Source organism: Petromyzon marinus, chromosome 35 (assembly GCF_048934315.1).
Source record: "Petromyzon marinus isolate PM22_M1 ecotype Great Lakes invasive population chromosome 35, UKy_Petmar_22M1.pri1.0, whole genome shotgun sequence".
In the NCBI taxonomy this organism is placed as follows: Eukaryota; Metazoa; Chordata; class Hyperoartia; order Petromyzontiformes; family Petromyzontidae; genus Petromyzon; species Petromyzon marinus.
In genome coordinates, this window is record NC_133701.1 from 14,252,656 (window position 1) to 14,267,506 (window position 14,851).

The 14,851-nt window shown below is 48.3% G+C and overlaps 1 pseudogene; it reads left to right on the plus strand.

Moving 5' to 3' along the window:
* Positions 1-234: 234 nt before the first annotated feature.
* Positions 235-14,586, plus strand: LOC116957753 (very long chain fatty acid elongase 4-like; annotated as a pseudogene).
* The last annotated feature ends 265 nt before the right edge of the window (positions 14,587-14,851 follow it).

Below are 14,851 nucleotides of genomic sequence, written 5' to 3' on the forward strand. Positions count from 1 at the left end.
TTGAAAAAGCCTCTAGCCACGCGGTCCGAGACCCAGCTCGTGGTCTGGACCGGGATCGCGGGACCGTGTCTAGTTCTGCTGTAGCGTGGTTAGATGGGCGTTCAACACCTGAGTGTAGGTTACATTATGTTGTGTGTTGAGTTGATTTAATAAATAGTGTTGCTCCCAAGACAACGTCTGCGATTCAGTTGGACTCACTACAACTGGTGTCAAAAGTGGCCAACTTGCAAAGTCATGCCTACACGTCGCAGAGTTCGTGTACAGGCGTCGGACAACGAAGATGACGACGAGCTAATTCCGCCCACGGCCGTCAAAGAAGGAGCGGAGGCGCTGCCGGCAGAGTAGAGCACAGTCAGGGCACGCGGCGCCTCGCCTTCATTGGAGACGCTCATCAGGGACACGCACAGGCGTCTTGCTGACCTCCTTTAAGCAGCATCCTCGATCCTTGTCGAGATGCGTTCCCTGTCCTCGATGGTGAAGGAGAGAGCGGCGGAGTTGTCCAGACGGGGTGACTCGGCCGCCATTTCATAGAAGGCGGGAATGCCATCGATGCTGCCTGCACTCGCAGGCGCCATTTGTCCACCAGTGCAGAGCGTTGAGCCTGCCAAGCTTGAAGTGGGGGCGTCCTCGTCGATTTACGTTCAGTCTCTCCGCCGTTGACTGCCCTTCATCAAATAATTTGTTGCCACCAGCAGCGACTGGGTGGCGTTTAAGCGGCGATTTCTCACCAATGCCGACTTCGCGGGATGGACGGAGGCGGACGCTCTGAAAGCGCTGCCCGCCGCCCCAGACGACGATGCATTGGCAGCGTTCCACGCCATCCCGCCATCCGAGAGGTCCACCGCATGCAGGCGTTTGGCAGATGGCTGCTGTTTTCGAGCTTCCACTGAACACCTGCCAGAAGTTCGCCGTAAGACGCAAAGGGGATGGTGAGTCAGCTCTCGCCTACCGAAGTGTGCTCTTGGCGCTGGCGCAGGCCGCGTTCCCAAAAATGGACCACGACGGCCTTGACGCCTTGGTCCTCGAGAAGATGTTGGGAGTCGCGAACGACCTCCATACTGTGCTCCCCGCCGAGGACGGTGAGGTGTCTTCACTCAAGATCACCAGGTGTTTACAGGCGCAGCAGACCATGCAACGTGACACGATGTTGGTGGCATGCGCTACGTCTTCCACGGAGCCCGGGCCCCACACAGACGAGGAGCCTGCTCCTGCATGCTCGCTGCACCAGCGGAGCGGCATTCGTCGGGGTGACGACGATCGGCGACGGGACGACCGGCGGTGAACGAGGTCTGCATCATCCCAGTCCAGCAGTGGACGGGTCGCCTGCTACAACTGCGGCCTGCCGGGACACGTCAAATCCCACTGCCGGGTTCCTCGATGGTAGCCCCCGGGACGTCCGCCTTCCTACGACTCCCAGCTTCCTAAGGCGAGTCTCGGCACACCCCACACTCGGCCCCGGGGTTCACTTCACCCATCGGGGGGGATCTGATTTGCGTTGAGGTCGCGCGCGGGTTCAGGGGGAGTCGGTGCATGTTCGCGACCCGCAGCCGCTCCGACCGGATCAGTGGTCTGAGCTGGCACATCGAGTGGTTGCAGCGGCCGTGGGGTCGTCGGCTGTGCTTGAGTTCATTGAGGGGGTTGAGATTCACATGCTAGTTGACACCGGCATGCCTTCAACCATTATTTCCAACCTCATTTACAATATTTTGCCCCCCCCGGTGTCGGGTTTGGAGCCGGTGGATGCTTCATGTTTCGCCGCCAACGGCGGATCGTTGGGGATGATCGGTCGCATAACTGTTGAGTTACCCATTGCCGATGTCACATTGTCTGGCCATGTTTTGATTTCTTCCGCCCTGGCTGTTCCGTGCTTACTGGGGACTGATTTCCTCGGCAAAATGCCCCTGAAGATTTGTATCGACCAGAGCTGTTTGGAATTGCCGTCGGGACAGCATATGGCATTTCTCCCATCTCCGACCCGCATGTGTTCTGCTAACGACATGGTGCAAGCGCTTGCATGCCGAACGGTGTGGATTCCACCCGGCGCGCAAATGTTTGTGCCCCTTCGATTGCGTAAACCGCTCAAAGTGCATGCTGAGGAGGACAGTATTGTGTTGGGTCCCTCAAATAAGCTTAGTCGGGGGATGTCACTCGTAGCGGCTCAGACGCTGATGTCCCGGGACCAGGAACCATTCATACAAGTTTTTAATGCCAGGTCGGACATGACGGTCATTTAGGAGGGTTCCGTGATTGCGCATGTGTCTCCGGCGTGTCCGGAGAAGGATGTCGTGGGGAAGGTCGGGGTCAGCGTTCGGGCTCACAAACCTCGGGATGTGAATGAGGGCTGGATGGATGGACTGTGCTCTGAATGCAGCGATTTATCTGTGAGACAAATGGGGAGGCTGAGAGAGCTCCTGCGAGAATTTTCCGACATTTTTAGTAAAAGCAAATTTGATATCGGTCGCATGTCCCTTTTCAGCCACAATATTGACACGGGAAATGCCGCTCCCATTCGTCAGAATCTTTACCACCTGTGCCCAGCCGAAAAGGAACATGTTCGGGCGGCGGTTGATGAGATGTTGGCCGCAGATGTAATTTCGCCATCCACCAGTCCATCGGGTGCTCCGATCGTACTTGTTAAACAGCACAATGGCAGTTTGCGGTTTTGTGTTGATTTCTGCAAGCTTAACAAGGTTTCTGTTGTGGATGCATACCCCTTGCCTCGTATGGACGATTCGTTGGACACTTTAAGCGGCCGCGTGGTTCTTTTCCACCCTCGACCTGCTGTCGGGCTTTTGGCAGCTGCCGCTTGACAAGGCTTCAAGGCCCAAGACGGCTTTTAGAACACCGCAAGGGTTGTTTGAGTTTCACCGGCTTCCGATGGGGCTCAACTCCGCGCCGGCCACCTTTCAGCGTCTAACGGGGTTCGTTTTAGCGGGCCTCCAGTGGCATTCGTGCATAATATATTTGAACGTCATTGTTTTCGGTCGCACGTTTGATGAGCATTTGGATAGCCTGCGGGCTGTTTTAGTTAAGATGCGTGCGGCCGACTTGAAATTCAAGCCCCAAAAAGGTCATCTGCTCCAAAAATCTGTTCAATACTTGGGCCATATAGTTAGCGAATCGGGCATCACAAGAGACCCGGAGAAAACTGCTTGCGTTCGTACGTGGCCAGACCCCCACCTTGGCCAGCGAGGTGTGCAGTTTTATCTGCTTTGCCTCTTACTATCGCCGATTTGTCATGGGTTTCGCATCTATTACAAAACCTCTCCACGCATTGGCAGCTAAAGGCCAAAAATTTCATTGGGAGAAGTGGAGGAAGCTGCGATCCGCTCCATTCGTGATGGGCTGGTTAATGCCCCTCCTCTTCGTTATCCCGACTTTTCGTTGCCATTCATGTTGGACACGGATGCCAGTAATACCGGCATTGGTGCGGTGTTATCCCAGGTTGTCAATGGCGTGGAGCACGTGGTCGTGTATGGTAGCAGGGTGCTGTCTGCTGCCGAGCAGCGGTACTGCGTAATGCGCCGAGAACTATTGGCCATTGTGGTTTTTGTGCAACAATATTGGCCATACTTGCACGGGAGACATTTCGAGGTGCTCTCCGATCACACGGTGCTCCAGTACGCGCTGTGTGTGGATCAGCCCTTAGGTCAATTGTGACGCTGGCTTGAGATGCTGCAGGATTTTTTGTTCCAAGTTACGTATCGTACCATATGAACGCCGATGCCCTATCGCGATTGCCTGGGTTCCGGTCGTTTTCGACCGGCCGGGTCGACCTCCCCCTCCCCTCTCGTTGCATCCGCCGCGGATCGACCCGTACAAACCGGCTCCTCACGAAGAGCAGTAGGCCGGGTCGTCGGGTCCTTCATGTCCAGAGTACGCGAGGCCGACACGAGCGGCCGCGTGTGAGGCATCAATTGCGCAGCGCCTGGGGGCGGAACAAAAACACTCTCCTGAGGATCAGCGTCGGCAGATGCACGCCCCGGCTCATCGGGCACACCCGACACTCAGCTCCTGCGATATGGAGATGAAACAAACTCACACGGCGCAATAAACAGCTTAAGATGAGAGGGGTGCACAAACCAGCTCCGCTTACCAAACCTAATCTTGACACATTGCGGGTGCACGACCCGAACCACATCAACCGGCCCTCTCCATGGTTGCAGCACTTTGAGAGATGTGCCCACTGGCACCTGCAGACAATGCAATCAGGCCCTGTCCCCCGGAGACCAATCGCACAGGGAAATACGGGCTCCCTTGAGCCGCTCGTTGGCCAACTGTCTGGCCAGGCAGTTAACACTGGCAGCTTCCCACGCCTCGGAAAGTTTGGCAAGAGTGAAACGAACTGAATCAGAAATTTTGGACACTTTCGCGGCGGGCGCGGCTTGTAACTGCACATCGATGGGAGGATCATACTCCCTCCCATACATCAAAAAGAAAGGAGAGTAGCCGGTGGATGTGTGAGGGTCATCCTATAAGCGACGAGAACCGCAGGAATATGCAAGCACTAATCGACTTGTGACTCGCTGACCAAGTGACTCAACATGGAGGTCAGAGTCCGGTGTAGGCGTTCGACCATGCCATCTGGTTGCAGGTGGTACAGCAATGTGCATACCTTTTTCATCCCCAGCAAATCGCAAACCTCACGCAGAAGCTTGGATGCAATTTTTTTACCTTGATCCATCAAGAGGCGCTCGGGGGCACCCTTATCCAGAACATAGCTATTGAGGAACGCCTCGGTAATAGTCACAGCCGATTGATTCGGGAGCAGCCAGGCCATAGGCCAGTGTGAGAAATACTCAACGCCCACGAGCAAGTACCTATTTCCACGTATGGAAGTAAGAAATGGCCCGAGAATATCGAGGGCAACAATTTCGTTAAAACGCGACACCTGGATGGATTGCAGCGGAGGGCAATAGGATCTCGCTGGCAGCTTCCACCGGGCACATTGTACGCAGCCCTTAAGCAGATCGTCGATGTCGGAGGCCATGGCTGGCCAATAAAAGTCCAATTTAAGAGCGGCCAGCGTCTTTTGCACTCCGAGATGCAACAATCGTTTATGCACAGCCCATACAACCTCGCCACGCAGGGCGGTAGGGACAACAATAGCATAACGGCGCAATCCTCCATCCCAATACATGAGCAGCCCGCCTTGTAGGACAAACGAGGCGACACCTCGTGGAGCCGTGCCATCGGCGGTCTCCCTGACACGCCGGCGCAACTTAAGGAGAGACGCGTCCTATGCTTGCCGGCGTCTCCACACCGGCAGGCAGAGGACACATATACAAACACAGAGACAATTTCAACCGAGAAGATGGATTCTGGCTTAGTAACCATTGGAAAGATGTTATAAACCATTTCGGTTCTTAATTGATTTATTTTACGGTGACCTTCAGACCGCAGTCCATTCGCTGGCACTGCCTCTTAATACCTTTCACACGACTGTCAATGGTATGGTTTATAGCATGTTGTATAATAATAAATAGTATAACATTGTAATGTTTAACATAATTCATAAGGCAATATATAGTATCGTAATTGTATAGTGAATATACAGCAGTGTGGTATACAGATGGGTTGATAGAATAAGACGTAGTGTAATATTACAAGTCTAATATTTTATAGTCTAAAGTATAGGGTAGTGTATAGTAATGCATTGTACAATTCAAAGGTGGAATTTGTCTATGGATATGATATTATACCTTGTAGTTTAGATTGGAAGGTATAATATTGTATTGTATAGTAGTCCAGTTTATAGCATAGTTATAACGCAACACAGGACAGAGCAGCGCACCGTGGCTGTTTTCTTCTTCTTTTTTACCCAGCCCCCCTCCTCCGTTCCGAAGCTTGTCCCTCATATGAACATGCTAGTTCATATGTTAATTCCTCCCACACAGCTTAAAAGACGCTGTCCATGCTTGGCAGTGTTCACTCAAGCGCTGTCTTCTGTACAGTCCTGTTTCTTCACCTGAAGAAGGCGACTTGTGTTGTGGCCGAAACGTCGTGAGAATTTTATTTTATTACGTTTTATTTGTATTATTTTATTTCCATTCTACGTGACTTTACCGAAAGAACCAAGAAAACAGAAAAACATTTTTTTTATTTTGTCTTTTTACCAATATAATCAATGTAATCTTGAAAATCCAGTTTTGAATCCAAGATGAACCCAAGATACTTATAAATCTTTACTTGCTCTATTTGATAATTTTGTAAGGAATGTAATCGGGGAAAAATAAGTTCCTGCTTTAATCCTGGTGAGAAGCATAGCACCTTTGTTTTGTAGGTATTCAGGACTAGTTTTAGAGCAACTAGCTGATGTTGTAGTTTGTTGATATCACCCTGGAGCTTAGCAATCACGTCGTCTAGAGAGCAGTCCGCAGTAATCAGCATCGTGTCATCTGCAAACAGATTTACCCTGGAATGATCCAGGTCAGTCATTGACATGAAGAGAGAACAAGAGGGGCCGAGGATGGAACGCTATGGATAACCTTTTGTTATATTAACACTGTTTGACCTCCAACCATCTATGAATACAGTTTGGGTGCGAGAAGAGAGGTAATTTTTAAACTATTCCATTGCGTGTTTGAAGAAACGGAGGCAACTTAGTTTACTAAGCAGGGTGTTGTGGTCGACTGTATCAAAGGCTTTGGACAAGTCAAGAAAAAGACTGGCGCAGTACTGCTTACTATCACGGCTACTATAAATGTGATTCAGAGAGTCTAATGCAGCAGATGTAGTGCTGTATGTTTTTCGGAACCCAAATTGGTTTCGATGTAAGAGATTATTGTCGGACAGGAAACTGCGAATTTGGTAGTTTCAAATTTTTTCAAAATTTTTAATCAATAGGGACAAAAATGAGATAGGTCGGTAGTTATTTGGATCATCTTTAGGGCCCCCTTTGGACGAACATAGGAATGTTTCCATTCTAGAGGCACTGATGCTTCTTTTATGGACAGGTTGAAAAAATGGCCTGTAGGTTTGTATATTAGGTGAGCAACAGTTATCAGAGCAAAGACGGGAATGCTATCCGCTCCGGTAGAGGAGGATACTTTGAGGTAGGAGTAGATGAGACATGCATGAGTTAATGAGGGAAAAATAAGTGAGCAAGTGAGAATGTAAATTTTGCTTTAAAGCGTTTGCGACTGCAGGGATTCATATTCTTGGTTCTTTCGGTAAAGTCAAGTAGAAGGGAAAAAAGAAATAATAAAAATATAAAACAATTAAATTATCACGACGTTTCGACTGCAACACAAGCAATCATCATCAGGTGTGAAAACCACAGCAAGAAAATTTGAAAAAAGTGGCAGTTTTTTTAACGTAGGGCACCACGGAGACCGATTTGGCAGCTATTCAAATGGACGAGTCCATCTATGTTCGGAAAAGAGGAGGGGGGAGACGAAAATAATGGATGCGGTCTTAACTGAATGTTCACGTAAGCGTGAACAATCAATTAAGACCCGAAATGGTTGATCAAATCCTTCCAATGATTGCTAAACCATAATCCATCTTCTCGGTTGAAATTGTCACTGTGTTTGTATATGTGGATAGCCTCATGAATGAATCTTTCATGGTAGCCAGATGGCTTACAAAGAACCTCTGTCTTGGAGAAGTCAATGTCATGTGAGCCTACTGAATTATAACAGTGATCTGCCACGGCCTTGGCTTCTCCAATGTAACTACTACCACAGAGGCAACTTAGTTTGTAGACACCAGGGTACTATATGTCCGGAATCACATCTTTTACAGACGGAACCAGATCACGGATTTTATGTAATGTGTTGAATCGGACCTGGATCTTGTGTTTATTCAAGATTTTGGAGATCTTTTTTGTGATCCCCGCAATGTAGGGTAGAATGATGGCTTTGAAAGGCTCCTCTTCATGGTTGGAGTGATAGCTTTGCGGATTGTGTAGTCGGAGTGACCATTCGCCATAAGAGCATGGTGTACGTGCTTGAGTTCACTGGCTATGTGTTCCTGGTCGGATATGCATTGGGCTCTATGGTGCAGAGTCTTGATGAGGGAATTCTTCTGGGATGGATGGTGGTGGGAATCCGGTTTCAGGTAAGCATCCGTACGAGTAGCTTTATTGTAGACAGAGTGGGTCATTGAACCATCAGGTCTCTTTTTTATTAGGACATCCAGAAAAGGTAGCTTGCCATCTTTTTCGACTTCCATGATAAATCTGATTGCTGGGTGTATGGAATTGATGTGGTCGAGGAATTGGTCTAGAGCAGGCCGGCCATGTGGCCAGATGACAAAAGTGTCATCCACGAAACGTCGTGAGAATTGTATTGTTTTATATTTTTATTATTTTAATGTTTCCCTTCTACGTGACTTTACCGAAAGAACCAATAATATGAATCACTGCAGTCACGAAAGCTTTAAATCAAAATTTAACCGCCTCTACGGGGGAGGGTTTCCACATAACTTTGAGATCTTTCAACAAACTCCGGGATAAGAAGGCTCAGCTGATCGAGTCTCTCACCTGTCTGAAGAGATGCCACGATTCTGGGGTAATACCAATCGAATTTTCACTGACCTCTGCTGCTATAACTTCTTCTAATGCGAAACGAATTCTTTCCAGAACTAGCTTAGCTCTTATCTCAGAGAAAATCAGACTTATACGCACCAAACTAGATCAGTTAGACAAGATACAAATCACACTTATTATTGATGGCAACAATGTCCGCATCAGATTAGGAACATGTAGACAATATGACTGCCTCTTCAGCTGCCACTATGTCGACCAAATGTAAGGACAACCTGATTTCCAAATTTAACCTCCTCTCCAACAAAAGACCGGAACCACACACCAAAAAGCTAGACGTTAACAAAGTCGTAATTAATCGCAGTAACAATTCTATTTCCGATGGTCTGAAATCCGTTTTATCTAAAGGGCTAAACTTTGCAGTCACACCTAAACACATACCAGTTAATCATATCATTGCCCAAGTAGATGTGGCTCACAAGGGCCTGGGTCACATCGCTGCAGACGTAGTAAAATCTGAAATCGCTGCAACCATCATCAACGCTAAGATGCCAGCTAGCAACCTCAGCAAAGATGAGCGTTTTGAATTATATGAATTAAAAAAGAGGGATGACATTGTCATCCTTTCAGCCGACAAGGGCAATGCCACTGTCATCGTGGATAAAATAGAATATAACAACAAAATTCAAGAATTACTCAACGATGGCAGCTATACAAAAATAAAAAGAGATCCCACCAACAGCCTCGTCATACAAACCAACAAAATAATTTCTGATTCAACCGCATTAATTGATCAAACCAAACAGTTCTCGTTGAAACCTTCTGCTGCCAGGCCACAAAGATTATACGGCTTACCAAAAATACATAAAGTAGATACACCCCTTCGTTCCATCATCTCTAATATCAACCCCCCCACCTACAAACTCGCTCGTTTTCTGTCTGAAATCCTGCGGCCTTTCACTGGAAAAACCACCTCTGCGGTACAAAATTCTACTCACCTAGTATCGACAATCACGGGTATTTCCCTGTACCCAGACGACCTGCTTTTCAGTTTTGATGTAGTTTCCTTATTCAACAAAGTTCCTGTACCTGACACTATCGCAATCATTGAAGACCTGGTTCATCAATGACTAAACACTGAGGTCCCCTCCCTGGTGAGACACTGCTTAACCAATACATACTTCACTTGGAATGGAACTTTCTACAAACAAACTGAGGGTACCCCAATGGGCTCCCCCCTATCTCCGGTTGTAGCCAACATTTTACTGGAGAAATTTGATACTGACGCCATCCAGACTGCCACTCTGCGCCCAACGTTATGGAAGAGGTACGTGGATGACACTTTTGTCATCTGGCCACATGGCCGGCCTGCTCTAGACCAATTCCTCGACCACATCAATTCCATACACCCAGCCATCAGATTTACCATGGAAGTCGAAAAAGATGGCAAGCTACCTTTTTTTGGATGTCCTAATAAAAAAAGAGACCTGATGGTTCAATGAGCCACTCTGTCTACAGGAAAGCTACCCATACGGATGCTTACCTGAAACCGGATTCCCACCATCCATCCCAGAAGAATTCCCTCATCAAGACTCTGCACCATAGAGCCCAATGCATATCCGACCAGGAAGACATAGCCAAGCTCTTAAGGCTAATGGCTACTCCGACTACACAATCCGCAAAGCTATCACTCCAACCATGAAGAAGGACCCTCTTGAAGAGCCTTTCAAAACCATCACTTTACCCTACATTGCGGGGATCACAAAAAAGATCTCCAAAATCTTGAATAAACACAAGATCCAGGTCCAGTTCAACACATTACATAAAATCCGTGATCTGGTTCCGTCTGTAAAAGATGTGATTCCGGACATACAGTACCCTGGCGTTTACAAACTTAGTTGCCTCTGGTGGTAGTAGTTACATTGGAGAAACCAAACGACATGTCTCGGACCGCATTCGTGAACACAAAGCAGACCTAAAACACGGTAGGACCAACATCTCGACCGTGGAAGATCACTATTATAATTCAGTAGGCTCACATGACATTGACTTCTCCAAGACAGGTTATCTGCAAGCCATCTGGCTACCATGAGAGATTCGTTCATGAGGCTATCCACATACACAAACACAGAGACAATTTCAACCGAGAAGATGGATTCTGGCTTTGCAATCATTGGAAGGATTTGATAAACCATTTCGGGTCTTAATTGATTGTTCACGCTTATGGTGGCTTTCAGACCGCATCCATTATTTTCGTCTCCCCCCTCCTCTTTTCCGAACATAGATGGACTCGTCCATCTGAATAAACTGCCAAATCGCTCTCCGTGGTGCTAACGTTAAAAAACCGCCACTTTTTTCAAATTTTCTTGCTGTGGTTTTCACACCTGATGATGATTGCTTGTGTTGCAGTCGAAACGTCGTGAGAATTGTATTGTTTTATATTTTTATTATTTTCCTTCTACGTGACTTTACCAAAACAACCAAGAATAAGTGAGAATTTAGTTTAGTGGTGTTGTTTAGTTGCGTGGTATTTTAGTTGGTGTAATGAAATTGTGCAGTCGTGTATGCAAGTGGAGTCGTGTGTACTGTAGCCAATGTCGGAGCCAGGATTTTCAGGTAGGGGGGGCAACCCCTCCAGCCATGAAAAATGATAGTTGTTAGAACGGACTTATCCCTTGCTTTTCATTTGACGCGTGTGCGGCGATGGCGCAGCCATCGATCGAGGGTCGAATTCGAACCGTGTGTGATCGGCATCGCGCTCGCTGAAGGTTTGCCTTAAGATAAGTCGTGTACTGTATACGCAACTGCGTACAATTCTGAGTCACTTATAACTGCTTTGCTTATTGCCAATTATAGACTCAGACTATTGTCCTATCATCTCAGAGTCCCTGGCACGTAATAATATGCTACAGAGTGGCAGTGGGGGTTGGAAAATGCCGATTTATTACTAATAAACCCCAATGATCCGATCGAAATGAGAGATTTCGATCGGGTCATTGGGAGGCACGTGCCTGTCCACCCCTCCCCCACCCCCCACTGGCTCCGCCAGTGACTGTAGTGGTATAGTGTACAGGTGCAATTCCCGGGCAGGCCCGTTCAAGCCTCGGGACAGGTGGCAACACCACATCATGCCCTGAACTCAAGCATCATTCACAGACCATGGTGGCAGTGACAGCCCTGAGTAACAGTTTGAGCCCCACGGTGTAAGAGTTTCCCCCCGCCTCCTCTGTCCACCGCTGGCGGTGTCCTCGATTCAGGTGTTCTTCATCCTGAGGAAGAAGTTCAACCAGATCACGTTCCTGCACGTGTACCACCACTCCTCCATGATCATCAACTGGTGGCTGTGTGTGAAGTATGTTCCTGGTGGGCAGGGTGAGTTCACGTGAACCCCCGTGGCTTTTCGGTGGACGTGCGTTTTGACATTCCGTGAAAAAAAGAGCTTCACAGCTCATAATATTCCTCCAGGATAAATTAAGTTGTCCCTATTCTCATTCAGGGCAACGAGTAGGAACGGGTCGGTATTAGGAGGAACGGTTGAACCAAAAAAATGCAGCAACGGCTGTACAGTTTTGCAATCTTAGCGTGAAAAGCCAAGTTAATGGAACCTCAGAAAAGGAACTGGCACTCAGAATGGCGTAGTAACTGAGGGTAAATGCGAGACCATAACCGGATAACCAGGGCCTCCCATGAAAGGAAAATCCTGACGGCGTCGCTTTAATTCACAATATGGTTAGCACCGTGCCAGCTCTAAAGGGCAAAATAGATGATCGTTCATGAATGTATTGCTCAGCAACGGCATTGTGATTCAGTGAGCACACTGGCATGCAGCAGAGCAGCACGAGTGAGGCAAGCGGCAGGCGCGAGGTGAGATCCCTGCCGCAGCAGCAGGGTGGCAGTGGCAGGCGGCAGGAAGAAGAAGGGTCGCTGAAGCTTCCGGCAGCCCGCAGATCAGATATTAGATTATTCAGATATTAGTCAATGATGTTGGCCATGAGCGGGAATAAAAGTTGAGTCTCCAGGTTAGTTGAGCAGCCACTGTGCTAGCGTTCCCCACAAACAGATTAAAATACAAATATCCCCGTTATAGCCTCAACAGACTGTTGGGGCAAGTGCTGTTAGTGAGCACCTACGAAAGCCGGCACGGCACACGAGGGGGGTGGATGGCCAGAACCATGCTGGGCTGCCTTTTGTCTCCATCGTGGCAATGTGTACACCGCACCAGGTACTCATTTGAGGTTGAGTCAACCTACGGGAGGCCCAGGACTGGTTTAGATCATCGTCATTGATGTTGGCCGTGGTGCAGAAATCGAACTCGGATCGCCTGGTTCGTAGCACAACACGCTAACCACTACACCACCACTGCTCCCCACATTGAGATACACACTCACACATATGTTCAAGCACAGGCAGATGCAAAGAGATACACAAGAGCAGACACACACTGATACATAGACTCATGTGGACACAAAGACGCACAAACCGAAAACACGTTCGTACGCATACACACACAAAGACCCTCCTATTGCCATACATGTAGTTGGATGTGTGCCTGTTCGAAATGTTACCATACTTCCCAACATGCAACAAACTTGTGGGTAGTTTCCAGACTGTACACAATGCAAAAAGTATTAAAAAAATGACTTTTGTATTGGGGGGGGGGGGGGCGCAATAATGGATATAATATATTGCACGGAAAATGAGCGGTGACATGTCAAGTCACCCGCATGCGGCAGCGTTACGCAGTGTGCGTGCCGACGTCACACCCCCCCCCAACCCTCCTCGTAGGCCATGTATCCCGCACAAATACGCGGCTGGGGGGGGGGGTTATAATGAATATACTATACTAGGCTACAAACTTTAAATTTGGCATGTGGCTAGCTTCCATACTGTACACAATGTAAAAGGTATAAAAGTATACTTTTTAATCTGGGGGGGGGGGGGGAAATAATGGATATAATATATTGCACAAGTGAGCGGTCACGTCACATCTGTGATGGACAACTTTACTTTCGTGCGAAGAACGGGTACACCTGCTAGTTATATAAAAAAAATGTAAAACATTACAGAAACAGTATCGAAAATCAGATGGAAGTTAGATAGAAAGTTAATGGCAGACAGGAGCGGCAAAACGCAGGCGTTCCCTGCAAACTAAATGGCTTGATCAAAACGCGTTAAATATTGAACGAGCGAGCAGTTGATTTGTGACTCAGCATTCTTAATAGGGATGGTGAACTCGTTCGTGCACGTCTTCATATACACCTACTACGGCCTCTCCGTGCTGGGGCCCGCGGAGCAAAAGTACTTGTGGTGGAAGCGCTACCTCACCATCCTCCAGCTCGTAAGCACCGCCCCCAACACGACCCCCAACCCCCCCGTCTTCGCCGGTGCTGCCGTCGCCCCATGCATCCCGCGAACCATAATGCGCCCCCAAATCCTCGATGTGAGCCTCCTTATCCCCACCCCCCGGCCACTCGCACGCTGTCCCACGCCTATATACCTAAGCGGCACGCCACTGGACTAGAAGCTGAACCTACACCTGTGGGGTAATGGTGAAGATCACTGTTGCCATGACGACTGATGCTTTGATGGTGATTTTTTTTGGGTTAGATCGCGTAACTATAAATGTGCCGTTAAACCCGCTACCACCCGACAGCCAATTAAGTTCATCACGTGAACAAAACGTGCCAACTAGTTACTAGTTCAGCACACCGGTGTCTTGGAGAGTAAACCCACTACATTTACAATTCGAGGACGACGTTTTTTTATAACCAGCCTCATTAATTATAATTATGGATATTGGTCGCGAAAGCCGACGTGTCAAATTGATGGTGATGACGAGTGAGGTGCTCGTGATGCGACAAGGCTGACCGTGTTGTTAATGACGATTGTCATTTCCAGACACAATTTGTCGCTATCGCACTGCACACGAGCTACAACCTCTTCACCGACTGCGACTTCTCCGACGGCTTCAATGACGTTGGTGTTCTTCTACATCGTCACCCTCATCATTCTCTCCCTCAACTTCTACATTCAGACATACCGCAGGGACAAGGCTAAGTCTCCGTGAGCCGTTCCCGAGCACTCGGGCCCTTGCTTAACTGATGTCACTTTCATCGGCACAGGCTCGAGACCCATTTAGGGGGTTTCTAACGCGCGTTACACTATAGGGAGGTTAAATGTATTGAAGTCGGCGTGGGGCCAACTTGTGCTTTAATTTCACTTATAATTGCGCACTCAGCAGTCTAGAGGTGCCAAGTGAGAATTTAGTTTGGAATCTTGCTGCTGCATTATCCCGTGTTTGAGGAGCGATTACGTGGTAACATTGTTCGCCATATAGATGCTATTCTCGGAAAAAGAGTACAC